Source organism: Vicia villosa, linkage group LG3 (genome assembly GCF_029867415.1).
Source record: "Vicia villosa cultivar HV-30 ecotype Madison, WI linkage group LG3, Vvil1.0, whole genome shotgun sequence".
NCBI classification, from domain to species: domain Eukaryota; kingdom Viridiplantae; phylum Streptophyta; class Magnoliopsida; order Fabales; family Fabaceae; genus Vicia; species Vicia villosa.
This window is the reverse complement of record NC_081182.1, coordinates 62,300,273-62,305,691: the sequence shown is the minus strand read 5'-3', so window position 1 is coordinate 62,305,691 and position 5,419 is coordinate 62,300,273. Positions and strand designations below refer to the sequence as shown.

At 37.4% G+C, this 5,419-nt stretch overlaps 1 long non-coding RNA gene across 1 annotated transcript; it reads left to right on the top strand.

Annotated features, from left to right (window-relative positions):
- The first annotated feature begins 4,208 nt into the window (after positions 1–4,208).
- LOC131661646 (uncharacterized) lies at positions 4,209–4,740 on the top strand. Its single transcript, XR_009301201.1, has 3 exons — positions 4,209–4,287; positions 4,380–4,475; positions 4,561–4,740. It is a non-coding gene; the product is annotated as an uncharacterized LOC131661646 (long non-coding RNA).
- Positions 4,741–5,419: the final 679 nt, after the last annotated feature.

Here is a 5,419-nt window from a genome sequence, read left to right as displayed (position 1 = left end):
AATGTTCAATCAATTGGACTCCCCAAATCTCATATTGTCGAAAAAAAAGAAGGAAAAAGGCTAATTGGAAATAAAGTTGTGACAGTATCAATGGTCGAACGGGATCAAGTGCACTTGTATGTTCTGCACAATGAGATTGAGGTTGAGCCGTTTGTTGAAATGCACAAAGTTGTTCTCCGAGATTTAAATCCAAATAGAAATGAGAACTGGATAGTACGAGAGCACAATCGAAGTTTCATATCGTGGTTTAGAGATCATATTTATTCAAAGTATCGTTCAGATCCTGCTTCAGTAACAGAAAGGTTGAGATGTTTAGCCTATGGTCCATCTGTAATTGTACTTTCTTATAGCGCATACGCAATTAATGGATACACATTTTATACCAAAGAACAGGATGATAAAAGTACTATGCAAAATAGTGGTGTTACCTTGGTAGCTGAAGCTATGCACATATCAAGTGCGAATGACTTAAATCCGAAATTTGCAAATTTGTCATATTTTGGGGTTATCGAGCGCATTTTGGTGTTTGATTACGCGAAGTTTCAGATTCCTGTATTTGGTTGCAAGTGGGTTGAAAATAATAGTGGCGTACGAATGGATAAGTCAGGATTTTTGCAAGTGGATCTCAATAGGGTAGGGTACAAAGATGAGCCTTTCATTCTAGCCTCTCAAGCTAAACAAGTGTTCTATGTCAATGATCCGACAAGTACGAAATGGTCTATAGTGCTTTTATCTAACAAAATAGTTGATGAAAAAATTGAAGATCAAGGTGATATTGGTGTTGGCATTGAATCTTGTACAAGAAACGATCAAAATGAGAATGAATCTTGTATTAGAAATGATCATAATGAGGGTATTTGGATCAATCCAACCGTCCGCATTGTTAAGAGACGCGTAGTACACAAACCTACCAAGAAAAGAAAGAGACGTTAGTGATAAAGGTAATAGTATACATAGTCCGACTAATTTGTTTTATTCAATTTGGTGCATATTCTCGTTTTGTACATAACTTTTGAACCATGTATCCGCTTGTTGACTTCTTTACATGTAACTATACTATTTTGACGATTCCGGAGCTGCTCATGCACTTATCTTTACATTTCGGGACTATTTTTTTATCGGTTTTGCTTCTGCCCGTAATCAAAAGTCGGGCTTAGGGTCTGAATTTCGGAAAACCGACTTTGTTTTTGAGTCCGTGGCGACGTTTTACCATAGCCATGTAAATTTCGTTCAATTCCGATAACTTTCTTTTTTTACGCTTATTTTGATTTGTACCGATTTCGTTTCCGATTTACTTGTACATGCATGGTTTGACTTCCATTTGACTTGTATAGATTGTTAGCTTATTAATAGTGTACTAATGTGCTTTAGTTTGTTTGATACAGGTTCAATGGCTTCAGATAGAGATGCTCCACCTGAAAACCCACCTGAAAACTTACAAGAAAACTCACAAGAAAGAGTTGCTTCGGATACAAATGCTCCACCTGATACTGAAGCAAAAGAGGTTGCACGAGGCATCACTATTATGAGGGATATCATACGACATAGAGACCAAGGATTAGTATACCGATTGGAATGGAATTCTGATAAACAACCAATTGGTCCTAATTCTGCAAAGTTGACAAGTTATATTGGTACACTTGTCCGTATGCATATTCCAGTCTCCATAGCTACCTGGAAATCGAAGACGAAAAATTTAGAATTGGAGGAGAAAAAACAAGCGATTTGGGAAGAGCTTCAGGTATATATCATATATGGTTAATTGTTGTTATTATCTTGACGATAAATTGTTTAAATTATTTATACTAACACACTATGCGTACTCTTTTTGCAGAGGACTTTTGAGATACCAGATGAACGTAAAAGCTACATACTTAGTTTGGCCGGCAAGAGATATAGAGGGTGGAAAAGTTTTTTGACAAACACCTATCTTAAGGATAAAGATGGAAAATTTCTTGAAGTTGCACCGGGACGGCCAACAAAGTATGCGACCTTCATTGATGAAGCAGATTGGGCTGAGTTTGTAAAGCAAAGAGATGAAGCTTTTCAGAAAAAGAGTGCCACGAATAGGGAGAGAGCATCCAAACCCGCGTATCCATACAAAAAAGGGCGTTTGGGATATGCACGCTTAGAGGATAAAATTGTAAGTAAATAGAAATTCGATTTAATTAATTGTCTACATGTGCATGTTTTAATTGACGATTTTATCGTTTGTGTCAATGCATAGTTGGAGGAGACTAAAAGTGAGGAAGCTTCACTTCCTGTACATGTGTTGTGGAAGGAAGCTCGTGTGGGCAAGAATCACGCTGTCGATCCCGATGTTCAGAGAGTTTATACTGAATGTGTAAGTATAATACTGTGTCTTTAATTAAATCAAATGTTTTTTAATATATAAATGACTTTTTATCTCCACTAATAATTATTTAAATGTAAATGAATTACAGGAGACCTTGTCGCAATCGGCATCCACCGGTGAGGAGAGCGTACTTAGTAGAGTACTAGATGCTCCCGAGTATCCCGGTCGGGTGAGGGGTAAGGGTCATGGTGTGACTCCAACCTCTTTTTATAAGAGTTCTAGGAGAAGATCAAATCTTACCAATGAAGAAGTGTTGCAAAAGTTGCAGGAATTGCAAGCACAGGTCTCTGAATTGCAAAGAGATAAAGATATGTATATGAGAGAAAAGTGCAACACTTCATCGGTGAGAGAAACTAGTGATAAGGCTAGTATCAACTATCAAAAGAAATTTCCCGAGGTAATTATAAGTTTTTTTCCTTACAAACTGTTCTATTTTATTAATGATAATGACTTTATATTTACTTTTGGTTTAGGGCATTTCATCTTGCCAACTATACTTATCGGAACCGAATTATCGACTAGTTGGCAAGGGAAAAGTGCACAACACTTCGGGAGATTTACTTCACCACAGACCGCTCCCGGATGGACACCTGAAAGTATCGGTGGATGTTGTATTAGATCGTGATGCGATTCTACCGGTACCTGACATGGTCTCAGAGACGACATTGCTGCGAGATGCAATAGGATCGTTTGTTGCATGGCCCTCGGAGCTCATTACCATTAGTGATGAGGTAAATTGAAAACGATTATGAATCATTTAGTTTTCGAATGTCAATTCTAAACCGTTTATTAATTATGTTTTACATTTTATTTTTAGACTGCTCCTATAAAACCCGCAATTAAGGGTAAAGGGATTTTACAGGAGGAGGAGTCTGTTGCATCGCTAAAAGAGGTACATTTAAAGTGTTAATATATAATCTGAATCAAAATATGCATGATTTTATATTTTACCTAACTTATATGATTTTTAGGCATCCGCTCGGGAGTCACAACAAGTGACGCAGCAGGTTCGTAGCGTACCACCCAGTGGTCCTCCGAAGCAAGCGGCAAGAAAAGGCGGTGCTTTTGTGCCTCGATACCGGGCGACACTCGCAACAATGGTTGATATGTCCGATATGAAGGATGGTGCTTTACGGGAAATCGATATGGATGAAAGTGTCTTCGGTATTGAGTTCAAGTCACATATTACAATTGACGACTTGCAAGAGATTTTTGACCAGGATCAACTAGGCGTCAGTAATATGCAATCATACATCCGGTAATATTCACTCATCCGATATATTATTTAATTAGTCCCACAATATAATTTATTTACACTTTTCAATAAAAAGAATCTAATGTTTATTATGTTTTTATTTAAGGTTGTTGTATGACAGAGTGTTGCGCGGGACTGCATTGTCTAACAGATTCCGGTTCGTGTCTTCCGCCCATTGCAGCGGAATGGAAATTGTTTCGGATCCGGAATCTGTTAGACAGCGCTTAGTCGATAGATTCATGTCCACCGGCAATACAGAATGTCTGCATCTTTGGGCGTATAATACCCGACCAGTAGGGTTAGTTTCTCATTCTTTATTCATCTAATCTCTGTTTCTTTAGTGTATAGCAATATTTTCATATAACCTATTGTTTTAATTTATAGAGCACACTGGTTGCTGCTTGCTATCAACCCGATAAGGGAAGTCGTGTATTATCTGAATTCGGTAAAGGGTGAATGGACCAATTATCCGGCCATGAAGGAAATCGTTGATTTGTAAGTGGGATCGTTCTAAATATATATTCGTGTATATTTATATATTTACTTATTTGTGGGATTGATCTAAACATATGCTTTTATATATTTGTTAATTAGATCAATACAAGTATTCCGTGGTCAACGGGACGCACAGGTATCCCGGACTAAATCAAACAACATCACCTGGATCGAAGTGCAGGTACATTACTTTTCACAAATTTGCTTATAATATTTATGCTACTTGGTAAAACAAGACAACTTATATAGAATCTTATTTGTTTTTCTATGTAGTGTCCGATACAGCGTAACAGTTCAGACTGCGGATACTTTGTATTGAGGTTTATGAAAGAAATCATTCAGGCGAATCAATTAGAGATTCCTCCCACGGTATAAAGTTATAACTTAAGATAATTTCATATAATTTATTACATTTACCTAAATATATTATTCATATTATGTTTTTGTTTTATAGTACCTTGACGAATTCCGTGCTGCTGGGTACTCGAAGCTAAAGTTAGAAGAAATCAAAGAGGAATTGTGTCAATTTTATATTAAGCAATTTTTCATGCAGATTTGAACTATAATATTGTTGATTTTGTAATGATGTATATATATAATTTTGTAATGATGTATATATATAATTTTGGATATTATAATGGTATATATTAGTATATATATTGTCTTACTGATGGCTGAAATAATATAGTCGAAAATATATTACAGGTCGAAAATATATTACAGGTCGAAAATATTACAGGTCGAAAACATTACAGGTCGACTGGGAGGATTAAATTATAGGCTGCACATAAAAATACCTCATTTAGCAACTACAGCGCTTCTAAAAAGCGCTCTTAAAGGTCCACATACTAGAGCGCTTCTTAGTAAAAGCGCTGGCAAAGACCAGTAAAAAAGCAAAAAAAACTAAAAAATTACGCAGCATACAAAAGCGCTTTGGGAAAAGCGCTCTGGTAGGCCCCCCTATGAGAGCGCTTTGTCTGGAAAAAGCGCTCTCATAGGGGGGCCTACCAGAGCGCTTTTCCAAAAGCGCTTTTGTATGCTGCGTAATTTTTTAATTTTTTTTGCTTTTTTACTGGTCTTTGCCAGCGCTTTTACTAAGAAGCGCTCTTAAAGGGGGGTCTACCAGAGCGCTTTTTCCAGGAAAGCGCTCTTATAGGGGGTCCTACCAGAGCGCTTTTTCCAGGAAAGCGCTCTTAAAGGGGGGGTCTACCAGAGCGCTTTTAAAAGCGCTTTCGTAGCCTACACCAGCGCTGGCTTTGGCAGCGCTTTAAAGCGCTGTTAAAGGCCAAAAAAAGCGCTGTGAAAGCCCTTCC